Source organism: Acomys russatus, chromosome 12, assembly GCF_903995435.1.
Source record: "Acomys russatus chromosome 12, mAcoRus1.1, whole genome shotgun sequence".
NCBI classification, from domain to species: Eukaryota; Metazoa; Chordata; class Mammalia; order Rodentia; family Muridae; genus Acomys; species Acomys russatus.
The window spans coordinates 21,776,279-21,793,486 of NC_067148.1; the positions used below are offsets into that span (position 1 = coordinate 21,776,279).

The following is a 17,208-nucleotide window of genomic DNA, read 5'->3' on the forward strand; positions in this document are numbered from 1 at the left end:
TGCAAACCACCCGTGATGGTTTTGTAACCCCAGGTCTACTGTTGTCTCTGGGTAAAGGCGTCTGTTTGCTGAGAGTACAGAAATCACTATCTCACCAGTTTTCCACACTGCCATGGCACCTCTGAAGAATGCCAAGGAGAGAACCTTCCACAAACTTGCCAAAGGAAGCTCAATAAATCTGAGTTTACTTTGCTGGAGAAATGTCATTTGGCTCCACTCTATCAATGTCTCATGGTCTCGCTACTCTTCGAATACTATTGAGCTATAAATAGTGAACATTCAGGACTATGAAATGGAAACTGGAATCTCTCCAGGAATTAGACTAGTGTACTCTGGGCTAGGCCATGCTTGAAGGACAAAGTACAGACTCCTTTACAAAAGAGCCGCAGTTGCTTTGTGTATCTCAAAGCTTAGTTGCACTGACAGACACAAACCTGAAGCAAACGCTCCTGGAAGTGCTGTGATTAACGGGTAGGGAGTTTGGGGATGAAGAACTTGATGCAATGCAATCAGAACTTGCCTTCATGAGGCATAGTTCCAAGTCAAGTTGATAAATACTACCTACACGATCCTAAAAAGGCACTGTCAAGTGTCCAATTTTGCGGTGTCTGCTCTATTTTGAAAAATAATTCAGAGGAGGAAAGGACCGAGTTGGTATATAGTGTTGAAAGGGGCTGAATAAACTTAATGAGGTTCCAGCAGATTTAGTAAAAAAGAGAGAGAGAGAGAGAGAGAGAGAGAGAGAGAGAGAGAGAGAGAGAAATAAATACTGGAATTTGATATTCAGGAAAAAAATTGAGGCTAGTGGGAGTGCTCAGTGGGTGATGCCCTTACTAAAAGAGCCACGAAGGCCTGAATGCGGATCCCTAGAGCTAATGGAGAGCCAGGCGTGGCCACATCTGCAGTCTCAGTACTCCTGCAATGAGAGGAGAGGAGACAGAAGATCCTACAGAAGCTTGGGGAACAACTAAGCTGAAGTGTGCAGCACAATAACAAACAGTAAAGGTGGCCGGCCTCCAAAAGGATGGATGCCTGGCATTGTCCCCTCACCTCCATACAGGTACCATGGCACGTGCATGACCACAGTCTCGCACACAAATGCTTATGCACACGTGTGTGTTTGCATGCACCAACACACACACACACACACACACACACACATACACATGCACCACTAATAATAATAATAACAATAGCATCCATAAAGCAAACCACCCATATGCCTCAGTGTACATGCAATTATTTTTCTCTATTTGCCTTCTTATCACACTTCTATCAATCTATGCACTCCTCTAATAACCCATCATTCATCTTATTTTTTTTTTTTTTATCTCTACATTAAGGCCCGAGGGATGAGTCAGTGACTCAGGGCACACACTACTTTTACCAAAGACCTGAATTTGGTCCTCATGCGGGGCATTTCACAACAACCTGTTACTCCGGTCCCCAGGGAATCCAAAGGCTTCCAAAGCCATCTGCAGTCTGCTCTCGCAGACTGACAGGCACACACATAGTTGAAGTGTTTTCTTTTACTTTTCATCTTAAATTGCTGGCATCAGCCCAGCTTAAACGCACCACAGTTCATTTGACAAGTGATGGCCCCGTATCAGGCATCATCCCTGTTTCAATCTATATCTACACTATCTTCACCCCAAAACAAAATATGCATAAAGTTATAGAATAGTAACATTATTGTAACACCTTCCTAGGGTTGTCAAAACTATCTGACAGTCGTAGTCAACTTTCTAGGTAGCTCATGACAAGAGAGTCAGGTGAAATGTCGTATCTTATCTCCCACCTAGAATCTGAAGAGCAACTATATGTGAGGGGGGAGAAAAAAAAACGCCCTCCATTCAGTGCTCTGACAAATACACGTGGCCACACCCTGGCCCAGAAAGTTCCCTAACAGTAGCTGACAAGTATGAAGCAGGTTTATACCTTAGGCTCCAGCACAGTAAAGCCATAACTTTCATCTGTTTTCTTGCTGTTTCGCCTATCAATGAGAAATGTCATCTGGCATTTGTCTCAGCACAGGAATTCTCTAATCAAATGATACTAGAAGGCATTTAGGTTTTTGTTTTTTTTGTTTGTTTGTTTGTTTGGTTTTTTTTTTTGTTTTTGTTTTTGTTTTTTGACATCTGGTGCAAGGTGAGAAACCACTATTATGATGATTTCTTATGTTGGTGCTCTGTTCCCCAGGGTCTTTAATGGAAATTGTTGAGTATAGCTCCTGCAGACTCTAGGTCTGGTAGTTATAATGCCGCATGGCTAGCAAATCTCTGCTGTTGAAATGGGAAATAAGAGCTTTAGCCATGGAGCCCAGAAGAACCCACAACCACCATAGCACCCTAGTCACCTTTGACCTCATCTTAAAGAATGGGAAGGCACCCCAGGATCCAGGGAATATAGATAAAGTGTCTCTGTCCTTCACCTGGCTGCTGCTGCTTACTGACTGTGCCAGGGATGTCTTGACCCAAGGCAACCATGCAGAAAACAAGGACACTGCACTCAGAACTGGGACAGGTACACAAAGAACTAGACAGTCACCCAAGGGCAAGACTCTTTACCAGATGTTGTTTATAACCTCGGGCACAGTAGGAGGACCCCTGCACTGTTGCACCCACACATCTGAGCTGGCTCCTTTGCAGTCAGGTCACCAGTAGGTTGGAAGACACCATTTTGAGTGCACTGACAATGAAAAGGTCATGTTCCATTTTATTTCTACTTTTGGCACAAAGTCTCATGATGTTGCCCAGGCTGCCCTAAAACATTATAGTTCTCGTGACTCAATTGCCTTCAGAATGACAACATGACAGCCACGACTCTTTAATCTCTGGCTTCGTGTTGGTAGCCATCAGTTTCCCCCCATTTTAGAACCTAAGGTCAATAGAATCCTACTGAATCATTATTGTGAGGCTTCCAATGCTTGCATGAGCCAGCAGCTTATCCTTCTGGGTGCTGCACTAGTCTACTGCATGACCATGCTGCACTTTGTTCACCTTGCTGATGACCACACAGTCTTTTTCCAGTTCGGAGCCATTATTAATAAGCTGCAATAAACATTGACTGTAAGTCTTTTTGCTCCTTTTTGTCAGGACTCGAAGCGAAATCACTGTGTCAAGTAGTGGGTTATACCTCTATCTTAATTTTACAAAGACAGTCAGACCTTTATCCAAATTGACTGTTTCATTCCACGTTCCTAACAACAACGTGGGACAGTTCTGTCTGCTGCACAACTTCATCAACCTCAAGGCCAGCAGTCTCTGCGTGTAGAACATTCTAATAGATGTGTCTTGTCTTTTGGCTCTCTTTTTAATAATGTTGTTAGGTCCTGGGACCAAAAAGAAGGGGAAAAAATAACCCCACAGATTATACCGTCATCAATTGACAACACAGAAGAAGAGAGAAAGAAGAAAACAGGAACAGGAAGACAAGTAACAATAAGTCTTCCCGGTGCACTTTAATTAGATTTTGCTCTATAACACTTCCGTGAGTTTTACGTGTACCTGAGAGCATGTTGGGAAGGCACATCAGACAGATACTCAGACCCATAATTTGTATTTTATTTTTGCTTCAAAACATAAGGCCAGAGAAACATGTCCAGTGGGTTATTTACAAAACTGCATCTCCTCAGAGAATGCTGGGGAAAACAAAAGCACGATTCAATCTACGGGGTTCATTATTATCTGTCCACATTGTATGCAGTCACTCACAAAGTTTGAAGAATTCAACGTAATGACAGCGTACAGTGTTTAATCTTGATTCTAGTCTGAATGTGTGGGAATCATCATTGCACTCGGGGGAAGCAGTCATTTGTTGTTGGTTTTTTTATCTAAAGTAAATACAAGTAAAAACCTTTTCTAATGAGGCCCAAAATATCTCAGCAAAAAAAGAGTCCACTTGTCTTATTCACAAGTGATTTTTTTTCTAAGGGAAAAATTTATTAAATATTTCTTTCTAAAGTATTGTGTCATGTTGCCAATTTCGTAGATAAAAATTTCAGGAATATCTGGGTGTCCTGTATGAGAAGTTTGTGAGCTTCTCCTTCCTTCATGATAAGATGGATGTCCTTGTTAGAACACATCTCTTCTGGACATGGATCCCCTAGTGAGAGATGAGGCCCCTGAATGGGTCTTGTATGTTTGTAAACCAGAAGCCCATAGAAATTCTTACACTAGAGAAAGTCCCAACCTACTTAGAACCTGCCTGGAATGTAGCAGGACATCCAGGACTAACTAAGCCTATGGCACCTCCCTTTGTGGCCCCACCAGGAGGCTGGGCAAGCCAGTGGGTTCCTAATGGGTTTGCTTTCCTTATGTGTGAAAATAAGGGGCATCAGTAGTTAGAAATGCAAGCCTATCTTCTCCCTCCCGTCAAAGCACTCTAGCAACTGCACACAGCCTGGGACTAGAGAGACGAGCCTTGCTGCATACTTCCAGACTCATGGCATCGAGCTCATGCCTCCCTCTGTGTCTCCATTCCGTTTGCGCCCAGGCCTCTGTGGAGTAGCCACACTAGCCTTCCTAAAAGCTCAATTGCCATTTAATTCAAGACGAATAGAGGAAAGTGGTAATGGACCATAAGCATAGCGATTTTTATCATTGATATCCTTTAGCTTTTCTGATACTCTTAAAATTCCATATCCTTATATTACTGTTTTCCATATGGGCAACGTACCAAAAAGTCACACATTTGATCACCAAGACTCTAAGCAATAATGATGCACTTTTCTCCTCCAATCGCAAAGCCCAAATCTGGAGAGGCCCTGAACCTTGGTTGAGTGGATGAATAGCTATCTATACAAACCCATGGCCATTTGCTTAATTTATAAACGTTTACAGTGGCTAGGCATTTGAGCTGAATACAAACAAGAGTAAACTGTTAATTTATGGAAGGTAATTTAGTGCACTGCAAAGATAACAAAAGTCTGTATATTCAATTAGGTTTAACTTCTACATCTCCATAACCATAAGCAAAATTTCATAGATAAGCCCACTGAAGCAAAACGAGAACAAAGTTCATTCAAAATAAACCAGATGGGAATCAAAATTCCAACTCTTTTCATGGACTTGTAACCCTGGAGAGTTCAGAAAAAGGACTCCGCCCATCTCGTCAATGTGTGTAGCAGCCCTAAGGCCAGATGATCCCACTGCTCTGTGAAGTCATCGCAGTGACCTGGCTGTTTCTCACACAAGCTCTCCAATGAGAACAGGGACTGTCTGAAAGCTCCCAGCCCAGACAGGCTGGGTGAAACCACATCCCAATGGCTGCATCAGGTTGGGCTCTGGAGTCAAATACTTCCACCATTTGTGTTATTGATCCTTCCAGGAGAAGCAGACTCAGGGCTTGTTTGTAAGTATACTAGCCATCTCTTCCAAGAACTGAGTGGGTGGACATTCTTATTTCTTTTTTCTACCAAAAGATATCTGATTTTTTTTAAAAATTGAATTCAGAGAAAACCACTATTCCCTTTTGCTTTGTCCAACACACCCTAGTAGCCTAGGGAACAAACAAAGTTCTTTGTTCTAATACAATGCAGCAGACAAAATTGCACAGTTTATTTTGAACAGTCTTTTATAGAAACCAATAAAGGAGCCAAGTGTGATGGCTCACCTCTTCTATTTGGGATAAGAATGCTGTGCCCCAGTGAAGATTCCATCACCATTCTCAATTAGTCGGTTCATCCTAAGATAAATCTAAGGCTGTCTTACCACTTAAAATAATCAGCCATGGCTAATATTTCTTGACAATAAACTGTGCTTTCTTACTACAAGCTCTCTGCAAAGAGAGCATGAGGAAATCGTGGCTGAGTTTGGTGTTGAAAACTACTAAAATCTCACCTGGGGCGGGAATCCTTTCTTGGCTTTGCATCTTAATAAACTGCACAAATATCCTAAGTCCTCCTGTGTCTTCACATTTCTTAATGACTACTTATCATCTACTCTGATCCACTTCCTGCATCTCAGCCCCAAACACCTTTTAAACCTTAAAATAAACTAATGAACGAGCAAAGCTTTTAACCCAAACACCTTTGGGTGGTTTGCCAGGCCTTTGACAGTCTGGCTGAGCTTCCTGAAGGGCAGTGGTGATGGTTCAGAAAGGCTGTCTGTCCCTGACCACAGTCTCCAAAGAGTCATTCATCCTCTTGGTAGTTTCTTCCTAATGCTAGCTACAACCAAGATTTTTATGATCTTCTGTATTTATTTGACTGTCCTCTCTACTACAGGCATAAATTCTGTCTTTTTCCAGAGTCCAATACAGATATCACACTTAGTATGGACTTGCCTAGTACATAAATAAGCGAATAACTTCAGTCTTTCTCTTTCTCCCTTTCCTTCCCTCCTTATTTCTCTGCCTCCCACCCCCGCCACACACACACACACACACACACACACACACACACACACACACAATATCAGAGTAATGGTAAAGAAATCCTTCTAAACTGCTGTATCACTAACTTAAGAATATTAAATAAGTTGCTCCGTTTATGCTAAGGCTATACAGGCTACACCCTCAGACTTGTATAAAAATCCTGAATAACCAAGGGCCTGGCCCTTGGAAATAAGAGTTCGAGCAGCGTCAAAAGCATAGCTACTGCTACTAAGCACCCGTGAGACACCCTGGCTTGAACCCCTTCATTTGCACAGCAAGTGGAGGTAAAACATGAAAAACACTGAAAAATTCAGACAGCAGACATTTGGAGGCCAAGCCTAAAGGGGGTATAACGACATCTGCACATGTTCTATTAGTCCGATATTAGTCACGTGGTTAGACTTGCTGCTCTTAAGAAAGAGCAGCCTGAGTAGCGCTGCCCGGTTTCTTGGCGAGAGAGGTTGCGTCCACTTCTGTGCTGCTCGCACTGTGAGCACTGCGAACCAGAGCTGAGTATGCAGGCTGGCCATCGGGTCACGGTGTGGGCGGCGTGGAGGAGAAACCAAGGTACATATTGATAACATGGTAACGAAGAGTTAGAAAGGGCATTCAGTTACTACAAATCCGTAAGAATTGTATGGATTGCCAGGAATCCTCCAGGTTTTGCCTTTGTGGAATTTGAAGATCCCAGAGACACAGAAGATGCAGTTCGAGAACTGGTTGGGACGATGATTTGTGGTTCTCGAATGAGGATTGAGCTATCAACAGACATGCCTTGGAGATCTCCTTTTGGTAAGCTACCTGCCCGTCGTCCCTTTGCTCCTAATGATAGATGCTGTTAGTATGGTGAAAAGGGACATTATGCTTATGACTGTCTTCACTCTAGACGTCGAATAAGAAGCAAGCAGATCACGATCTAGATCACATTCCCGAGGCAGGGGAAGGCGATACAGTCTTGCTCACGCAGCAAGAGCCGGGATAGATGGTCAAGATCAGCATCTCTTCGACGAACAAGGTCTGTGTCTCTTCGTAGATCCACATCAGCCTCGCTCAGAAGATCTAGGTCTGGTTCTGTGAAGGATTGAGACCCTGCTCAGGGTCAGGATCAAGATCCAGGCCTATTTCAAAGACCGAGAAGCAGTCACCCCCCACCAGGAAGTCCACGCAGAAGTACACGTCCTCAAACAATGGACTGAAGTTCTCAAGTTCACCCACTAGGGAAAAATTATTTTTGCTTACATTATTGTAAGGGATTTATTATGTAAAGTATAACCTAGAAAGGATCAACTATCTAATCAAAATGGATCTGGATTATTACTCTGTAAAATTCACAGCAGTACAATATTGTTTTTGTTGAATGACCTGAAAATGTGGGGTCTTATTTGGCACATTTAAATAAAATGTTTCTAACTAGGAAAAAAAAGGACAGCTTGGAATAGTTTATCTGTGAAGCAAGGACGAAAACAAGTAAGACTAGTAAATACATTTAAATATATTCATCTGAGGTATAAATTTCCATTTGAAGATTGTTATGTCAATCCAAGAGCTTTGTCATTCATTTTTAATATGCATGACATTAAAAGGTGTTTGGGGCTGTAAAGCTTTGTCATTCAGTTTCATTTCCTCTTAGGGACACAGGAGCTTTGTAATTTCAATAGGGTCAACTTGTTGGCAGTGGGATCAGAAATCTCTACTTCTTCAACTCTTAACTACCTTCTGAGGCTATGAGCCAGATGTCTCTGCTATCCTATTTTCAGCCTCCAAATTCTTATTTCTTTATTATCTTCATTATCTTTAATAAACCATTCATCTTACTAATAAAATTCGTCACATATTCTTCCAGGCATGTTAATTAAAAGTATTTGTCTTCTTTTCCCTTTACTGTTTCTGCTCATTACAGGTACTTTTATTGTGCTTTCAGCTCTTGACTTTCACAATAGAGGATTTCTGCAGTTTTCTTTTAATTATTTGTTACCCAGGCATAGTCAAAGTGAGGTATTACAAACTTATGTTAAATTCAGTGTATGAATAATTATATGTATCTGTATGGGAGAAAGAAACAGACAGAGACAGTCAGAAACAAAAAAAAAAAAAAAACTGATACAGAAACAGCACAGACTTCTTCACTGGTGGGTTTCATTCCTGGGTGACCCCACTCAAATGTGCATATTGTACATTGCAATGTACCATCCCTGCATGTTGACAGCCATTGGATACTTCCAAACAGCCATTGGATACTTCCCAAGTCACGGGTCCTGCTGTGGAAGGGCTGGTTTTAAGGACTCCATCCAGGGTTTCCATCTCACCCTCCACGTGGGCTTTCCTACGGACTTTCAGGTTGGCTGACATTTAATTTAATTTATTTATATATTATTTTTTGTGTACGGGAATGTGTCTGCATGTATGTCTGTGTATCACACGTATGCCTGGTGCCCTTGGAGCTCAGAAGAGGAAGTCAGATCCTCTGGAACTTGAGTTATAAATGGTTATGAGCTACCATGTGGGGTCTGAGAATCAAATTTTAGCTTTAAAATTTTGTCATCATTTTTTCTTCATGGTCTTTCTAGAGCCATTTGTCCTTCTCTTTAGAGTAATTTTGACAGAGAGTGTAGAGAAAACACTGTGTTCATTCTGCTGTGCTGGACTGCAAAACTGGGACACCGCTTTCTTTACTCCTGTTGTTAAATTGTCTGTGTCACTTGGTTTTTTAATGATTTTTTAAAGTTTTTTTTTTCAAACTTAATGATATAATACAATTACATCATTTCCCCTTCCCTTTCTTCCCTCCAATCCTTCTCATCACCCTCCTTTCTCTTTCTTTCAAATTCATAGTATCTTTTATATATTGAGAGAGAGATAGATATAGATCTATCAAGATAGATAGATAGATGATAGGTAGATAATATTTCTGAATACTTAAATATAACTTTAATATCTATATTTTATTGCCTGTGTGTGTATGACCTCAGGGATGACCTTTGGTATTGGATAGCCAACTGGGGACCCCTTCTCTGGGAAGACCATTTCTCCTGCTCTCAGCATTCACCAGTTGCCTGTAGTTCTTTGTCTAGGGTTGAGGTGCCAAGAACTTTCCTCAGTTTTAAGCCTTTCCACTGTAACCAACATTTATCTAGATTGGACTACTGACCCACCTCCAACTGTGGGAGTTTGAATAGGAATGCCTACCCCCGCCCCCACCCCACAGACTCGGTGTTTGAATGCTTGGCCATAGGGAGTGGCACTATTAGGTGTGGCCTTGTTGGAGAAGTACCTTTGAGGTCTCAGATGCTCAAGGCCAGGCTCAGTGGTCCAACTTCTTTTCCTGATGCCTGTGGATCCAGTTGTTAGAACTCTCAGTTCCTCCCGCACCATATCTGCCTCCATGCCACCATGCTTCCTGCCACGATGATAATGAACTAAAGCTCTGAACTGTAAGGCAGCCTCAATTAAATGCTTTCCTTTATAAGAGTTGCTAAGGTCATAACGTCTCTTCACAGCAATAAAACCCTAACTAAGACACCAACAAAGCCCCATATTAAGCAGTGCTGTGAAAAAAGTCATTCGTAATTAAGATAATAAAGTCATGGTTAAACCTACTCTCTTGGGAGAGATTGTATTTTCTAGTCACCACCATTTTACTGGTAATGATGTACATTTTATTTCTATGGGTTAGAATATATGAACCGTATTTCTGCTTTTCTAGCCCTAATCTTTACAAGTTTGTCAGATTTATCTAAATCTGTATTCTTCTGTAAGTATATGGAATGTGCCATAATCTGTGTCGTCCCAAAATAAGCAAAGGCACTAAGTACTTCATCATCCTATAATATTTAATGTCACACGTTATGGGATTTTTAACTCCAGATATGTTGCTATTACTTTTTATATTACATATCAAAGATTAATAAGATATCTCAACATTTCACTGGTTTGTTTACGTATCAATTCTCACAACTCAGATTTTACTCTTTTCTGACTCAGTTTTTCAATTGGTACAATATATCCTAAACTCATTTTTTGCAGAACATTTGTAAGGGTACTCTTTCAGAGACTTAGCAGATCTGAAAATCCTTTTTTTATCACAGTCTCATACATAAATGAATGTTGTGCTGGATATAGGATTCCAAATTCAAATTTATTTTATCTCAGAACTTGGATGATGGCTTCTTTCCTTACAAGCATCCTGTATCTTAGAGTTTCTTCTCCTTCCGAAGCTTTAAGGATTTTCTCTTAAGGGTTCTGACTATGAACACGTTAAGACTCATCGACATATATAAGACCTTTACGACATTTAACCCTTTAAGACATGAACACACAAGAGCATATGTCATTCTTTAGCCCAGAGAAGTTTCCTCCCCGGTTTCCTAACCTCTGTTGCAACTGTATCAATTATCCCCTGCTGCGTAACAAACCACTCCCACATGTGACGGCTTAAAAAGAGTATTTCTTTGCTTCTCTATTCTCTAACCCTGTGGGTTAGCTGGGACACACTTCTGCTGGTATTGCCTAAGGCCATGAGTCAGTCAGGGTAGGCTGGGGCAGTCGGGTGGAATGGCTATCAGGCTGAGGCATGCTCTTCATGTGGCTTCTTTGTCCATTTCAGGACAGCATTCAGGGAATGCACCATCTATCAAATAGTCATCTTTAAAAGAGGAAGTTTGTTTGGGTTCACAGTTTTCAGTTCATTGTCAGTTGGCTTATCTCATGGGGCCATGGTAGAAGGCATATGATAGACTAGACTTTTTACCTTAGTATGACCAAAAAACAAAACAAAACAAAAAAAATGTAGAAAGGGGAAGAGTTTGGAGTCCCAATATCTCTTCTGGAAGCACTCCTCAATAACCTATCTACCTTCCACTAGGCCTTGTCTCCTAAGAGTCTGGGTAGCCACCTCTCAATGGCACTAAAGGCCAGTGACCAAGCCTTCAATATTGGGAGGAAATTACCCAGGCTCTTAGGAGCAGCAAAGGGGAAATATGAAAGGTTCTTAAGATCCTAGCCTTGGAAATCACACAGCTCCACAATACCCTATTGGTAAATCACAGCATGAGACAAACCAGACTCAAGAACTGGAGAGCAGACCACAGAGCTCAAGCAAACCTTGCAAAGAACTTGTTCTCGTAATCCTGGATGCCTGTTGACTCTTTGGAAACTGTTTCTGTAAAGAAGTTGGAACTTCTGTGCTCCATCCCAGTGTCTCTAAACTCTTCCCTTTGGGGACTAGAAAATGTAATAAACACTCAAGACTACATTCACCATTTGCTCCTGGGTAGTGATACTGCTTCTTGCTAGAGCTTTTAGAAATGTCAGACCCCAGACCACAGGAATTAGAGAGGTGGCTCACATGGTATTAAATGCTCCAAGTCCCTACAGAATAATACAATAAATCCTCTCAATAGAACTATGATTCTGGGAAATATGCTCAACTTGTGGAACATGGGGGCTGAGAATCCCTTCTCACTCTGGCGCCATTAATGTTTTCCTTTACATAGAAACACCTCAGTTAATGTCCACATACGTGTTTGTTTGAAAGAAAAATATTACATTCTCTTACTTAATCACATTCCTTCTAAAACAACCGCAAACTTTTTAAATACATTCAAAGTATTGGTTTTAGTTTGTTTTTCCCCCTTTGGCTATGCCCTTTCATTTCACACATGGGAATTAGTAAAATAAGACGATTTACCTCATTCTCAATTTAAGGCCATCAGGCTTCCAGAAGATCTGAGTACCTTTAAATGATCAGACCTTACCCACCTTACGGCCCTGTGCTAATGCTCATGTGTCTTGTTTCATAATCATCATACAAGAGGAATTAAATAAATTTTAATTAAAATTTGAAGTCAAATGCCTTCCCGTCATCATGGCTACAATAATTTGAAGATCGAGTATGAGATAATCTGTAATAGCTATCCAATTATATCCAATCAATCTCAGAAGCCATTCATTTGGCTAATACTCATTCAATACCTATTGTGTGGCAGCTACTTTCGTTAGATAGGTGGCTCTACTCAAGACTAGACAGGCAAAGCCCACAATCACAATGTCTATGTTCTACTGGAAGAGATACATGAAGAATAAACACGCAAATAAATTTTTTGTCATGTGGACCTTCATAAGGAAGAAAATTAAGCCAGGATGAGGAATCGTGACGTGGCAAGAACAGCTTTTTAGACAGTGACAATCTTTTTGAAGAGTTCACCGGGCAGCAGAACACTGAATGAAGTGACAATAGTATAACTTCATTCTTCTTTTCTCTATGGTACAGTTGTGTCTTAGTTATTTATACAACCACGTCTTTATAAATAAATTAGAGCTACAAAAATTAATGAATGTAGCACATAGAACTCTAAATGTCTATCCAGAGCCATTCTGCTAAAAAAAAAAAAAAAAACTATATATATATATAAAATTTGATCACTGTCCCTTGGTGAAGAGGCCCTGTGGGAACACAGAGGAAGGGGATGCAGGCTGTCCAGATGAGACCTGATAGGCTGTGGTCAGATGGTGGGGGAGGAGGACTCCGCCTGTCAGAGGTCTAGGAGAGGGGAATAGGGAAAAAGAGGGAGGGAGGGTTCAGATAGGAAAATAAGAGTGAGGGGATAACAATCAAGATGTAATGTGAATAAATTATAGTAAATTAAAAAACAGAAAATATATAATTATATGATCACAACACTAATAATCAAAGGAAAAGAAGCTATCAACTTGAGAGTGGGAAGGGCATGAAAGGAGTTCCAGGGAGGGTAACTAGGGAGGAATGACTGGGTGGAGGAAGGGAAGAAAGAAAGTGATGTAATTCTATTTTAATCAAAATAAAATTTTAAAAACTAATCTCGTTTTAATAACAAAATACCACAGACAGGGTGTCTTGCTCAACAGACATTGAATTTCTTACAGGCCTGGAAGCTGAAAAGCCATGATTAAGCTGTTGGGCAGTTTGGTTTCTGCAGATGATGTCCTTTTTGGTATGTCTTCACTTAGCCTGTCATCTTTCTGTTCACAGATAAAGGAGACACTAACTCACTGGAGCCACTTCTAATATGGGCATTGATCCTATCAGATCATCACCCTTATGATCTCATACACTTCCTTAAAGGCCCCATTTCCACATACAGCTATACTAGGAATTAGGGTTTAAACAAATACAGTTTGGGAGCATCCAATCCATTGAAAGCTTTATACCTAGGAAGTGGCACACATGCAGTTTCAACCCTGAGATATCTGGCTGTAAAGTTCATTCATTGTCTATCATGACAAAATAGCATCCAACTGAACAATATGCCCTGTAGAAAACAGAAAAGGCTTTGTATTGTATTAGTGGACTACACAGGTATAAAGCAATGACATTACCCTAAGAATGCTGCCATTTCTTATCATTTAAAAGTCTCTTGAAGTACCGGAAAAGGTGGTGCGTGCCTGTAATCCCAGCATTCAGGGAAGCAGAGACAGATGGATCTCTGTGAGTTTGAGGTCAGCCTAGTCTACAAAGGAAGTCCAGAACAGCCAAGGCTACACAGAGAAACCCTGTCTCAAAAAACAAAAACAAAAACAAAAAAGTCTCTTGAAGCACTGGAGTTTCATTTCATACCTTTGGGTATGATAAATAAGCATTAAGAAGTAAGAAATCAACACAGATCAATTTAACATTTATTAAAGGAAACAGTAATATGCAGCAGGTTAGAATGATAGCCTCCAGAAAAGACACACACACGCCCACACGCACACACGCACGCACACGCACACATATGTACTGTCTGTATTCCCCACCCTCCTACATACTACTGGTAGAAGAGGCTTGTCCTTTATCTCCCAAAGGTCGCGACATCTATTACCATCAGAAGAGTAGCCAGGACTTCAACGCACGAGTCTGGCAGTGGAAGGAAGGAGAACAAACAGTCAGGTCATGACATTTCTCTGAGGGAAAATGAAGATGCCTGCCTCCCGGAAGCCTTGACTAGGAAGCCATGAGACTTAACCCACCCCACTCCCCAACTTGTTTTGTTGGCTTTCTGCAGTACACGATAAAAAGCAGAATAAGTTGCCTGTTGTTTAAAATGTGGGTAACTCACGGAATCTGGACTCCCAGCCTTTTGGGGGTGTTGGGTGGGAATGTACCTCAGTTTGTGAAGTGCTTGCCTAATATGCATGGTGTCCTGGGTTCAATTCCCAGCACCTGGTAAATAAGACATGGTGTATGATGTGGCACACACGTGGGATCATGGCGCTCAGGATTTGGAGATGGGAGACTCAGAGTACAAGGTCATTCTTGGCTACACAGTGAATTCCAAGCCAGCATGGGCTACATGAGCCCTCATTGAAAAGAGGCCAGGTGGGACTGGAAACACTAGAACTTCATTCCTCTGTGGCAGCACCTTGTTGGAGGTAAGTAGCTGCCCAGCTCAGTATTTCCATTAATTTACTTTATTCACCTTGTTTCTGAGGCCATTTGATTTATGCTTTTTGGCCATGCTTATATCTTAAGTTACGATCTCAGATCTCCTCTCACATTTTACCACTTCAGTATTTTTCCTTGTGGGCCAGTCTCAGAGTGGGGACTGAGATATTTATTCTCTATACATCTTCACTGCAGCTCACAGATATCAATGAATTGTTGCTCATTTCATACCTAGGTCCAAAGAAGTCTCTATAAGTGCAAAAAGCTACCCAAGCCAAGACCATCTCCCATCCTGATGCACATCTGGTTAGTCTCTTTCATGTGAGTTGACCCAGGCTAACCTTAAACATCTCTCCCACTGACTTATGGCCATGTCATGAGCACTGTATCCATCAAAGTCTTGTGCTTTCTACTTTCTTTTCCACATGATCACTCTGTCCCTGTGTAGTCTTTAAATGTCGAAACAGTAGCAGAATGACAGTCTGTCAGATGCGGTCCTGCATCAGGACCCAGAGCAACAGCAGATGCTCTGGACACCAGGGAAATCACTATGACAATAGATGTATATCAAATTCAAGGTCACGGTGAACCATCAGCAAACAGCGCACAAGTAGAATTGCTCAGGAGCTTCTTAAATAATTTATGACAGAAAGATAAGTTTCTGCTTGAAGAGGAGGACATACAATTTCATGCAAGTGACTTTTTTCCTACTGCATCAGTGAGGGTAAGGCAACGGGCTATCACTGCATGGAAATAGATGTAACTGCGTGATAATGCTCCAAACACAATGCATGTGTTCTCTTCTGACCTTGCTTGTCTTCTCGGTTAGTCACTCACTTGGAAATTCTGGCTGGTAAGGAAGCCTATAGTCTACCTTATTCCCAATATTCTAGCAAGGAATGATTTATACCCAGAAAAACTTTATATAATAATTTATTTGAGGCAAGTATAAAAAAAAAAAAAAGACACCTTTTGGTTCCAAGTATCTCTCCTCTAAAACAAGATATCCCAATATGGAAGGAAGCTCCCATTGAAAACTTTGCTTTGGATCTAAAAGAGCTAACCATCTATTCTCTTATGCTGACTTACACTAGTGACTGAGGGTATGAGGTTCACTGGGTGATGTAGACAAGGAGTTTGGATATGTATGCATATGAAGTGGATCTGGACATCTGTAACTTAAGGTAGCCACATGCTTATGAATAAATCATGTGTTCAAATGCTTGGTTCCTAGTTGACGGGAGAATTAAGAGGTTTTGTTGGAAGAGATGTGTTACTATGGAAGGTGGTTTTGAAGTTTTAAAAGCCCAAGACTTTCCCAGTTAGCACTCCTCCCCCAAACCCTCAATAGATGATAGATAGATAGATAGATAGATAGATAGATAGATAGATAGATAGATAGATAGATAGATGATAGATAAATACAGATAGATGGTAGGTAGATAGATAGATAATAGAAAGATAGATGATTGATAGATGATCCATAGAGATTGATATGATCTAGATATGACATAGCTAATAATCTGTGTCTTTAATGTTTGTAGAGCAAGATGCAAGCTCTCCTCTACTTCTACAGCACCATATTATCTGCCTGCTGCCATGCTCCCCACCCTTTGAAACTGTAAGCCCCAAACAAATCCTTTCTTCAACACATTGCCTTGATAATGGTGTCATATCACCTCAACAAAGTGTAAATGAGGACAGGTGGTATACATATATACATAATCACATCCAAAATCATCCAGAGTCATATCACACAGAGATAAGAATGATTTCCCTTTTAGATATGTCTTTTCAATTCTTTGTACAGAGTTTAGGTTTTGCTCTATATACCACTGGATGCACTATGTTTTTCATTCAGCACTTTAAGGTCCAGATTATTGTTTTCTTTTTTAATTTTAATTTTATTAATTTACTCAGATTACAACTAAATTGTTATCCCATCACTTCTATCCTCCCGTTCCTCCCTCCCTCTCGCTTTCACCCTAGTCCCCTCCCGTAGGTCTAAGACCGAGGGGACCTCCTCCCCCACTATATGGTCATAAGCTATCAAGTCTCATCTTGGTAGCCTGCTTACAGAATATTTTTTTGTATAGCTAAATTTTATTTATTCATTATCATCTTTTGAACATTTAGGTTATTTCTAAGGCTTTTCTGTTGATTTATAGTGAATCTGAAATTTTTAAATGAATTTAATAATATATAGTCAAGAACTTGTGTGTGTGTGTGTGTGTGTGTGTGTGTGTATGTGTGTGTGTGTGTGTGTGTGCTATATATACATCTGTGTTGTGTATCTGTGTTTTCATGCTACCACAGTATTCACTTTCCTGACTGAATCACCTCCTTAGAAATAGTAAGAAGTAAATGTCTTTAATGCTTGATATTTATAGATTAATTGTTCATTTCAAAAATGTTTATATTTACCAAATCTGTGG

At 40.7% G+C, this 17,208-nt stretch overlaps 1 pseudogene; it reads left to right on the forward strand.

Moving 5' to 3' along the window:
* Positions 1-2,264: 2,264 nt before the first annotated feature.
* On the forward strand, positions 2,265-7,571 carry LOC127196698 (serine/arginine-rich splicing factor 7-like; annotated as a pseudogene).
* Positions 7,572-17,208: the final 9,637 nt, after the last annotated feature.